At 57.4% G+C, this 766-nt stretch overlaps 1 protein-coding gene across 1 annotated transcript in view; it reads right to left on the bottom strand.

Moving 5' to 3' along the window:
- Positions 1-766, bottom strand: part of LOC119585244 (tyrosine-protein kinase Dnt-like) — a gene marked incomplete at its 5' end in the record, with an annotated part of 52,633 nt that overhangs the window by 1,103 nt on the left and 50,764 nt on the right.

The raw sequence follows: 766 nt of genomic DNA, 5'->3' as shown, positions 1-766 counted from the left end.
GGGTATCACATGTCGAGCGTTCGTGGCTCAAGTGGTTGGATCAACTTCATACCACGTGGGTAGACGTAGGGGGAGAGGGGGGAAGGGAAGGAGAGAGAGAGGGGAGGAGAGGAAGAGAGGAAGAGAGGAAGAGAAGAAAATGAGGGGAGGAGGGGACGAGAAGATGGGGGAAGGGATGGCAAAAGGGGAGGGGCGGAGGGAAGGAGGGTAGGAAGAGAGAAAGAGGAGGGGAGGAGAGGAAGAGGAGGGCAGGAGGGGACTAGAGGGAAGGTGGGGAGAGGGGAGGAGGGAAAGAGGGGAAGAGTAGCGTTATAAGGCGAAAGGGAAAGGGGATCGGGGAGGTGGAGGGAAGAGGTTAAGGGAAGTTCTGAAAAGGAGGGAAAGGGGGAGGGAGGATGGGGGAACTTCTGGGAGAGAGAGGAGGTTGATAGAAGTTCAGGAAGGGAGGAGAGGGAGGGAGGGAGAGAGGGAGAGAGGGAGGGAGGAAGGGAGGGGAGGGAGAGAGGGAGGAAGGGAGGGAAAGGAGTTGAGGGAGGGAGGGAGGGAGAGAGGAAGGGAGGGGAATGAGAAATTGAGGGAAGGGAGGAAGGGAGTGAGGGACGGAGGGAGGGGAATGAAGGGGGGATAGAGAAGGGGAAGTGAGGGAAGCTTCAGAGAGTGGGAGAGACCGCTTTACGGGCGTCTAGGCCGACAATGTACAGCATGCGGGCGTGATGTTTCGAGAGATCGTAAATCGTCACGTGAATTTATAGCTCAATCTCTGCGA

This window comes from Penaeus monodon, chromosome 19 (assembly GCF_015228065.2).
Source record: "Penaeus monodon isolate SGIC_2016 chromosome 19, NSTDA_Pmon_1, whole genome shotgun sequence".
Classification (NCBI taxonomy): domain Eukaryota; kingdom Metazoa; phylum Arthropoda; class Malacostraca; order Decapoda; family Penaeidae; genus Penaeus; species Penaeus monodon.
This window is presented reverse-complemented; position numbering and strand designations above follow the sequence as displayed.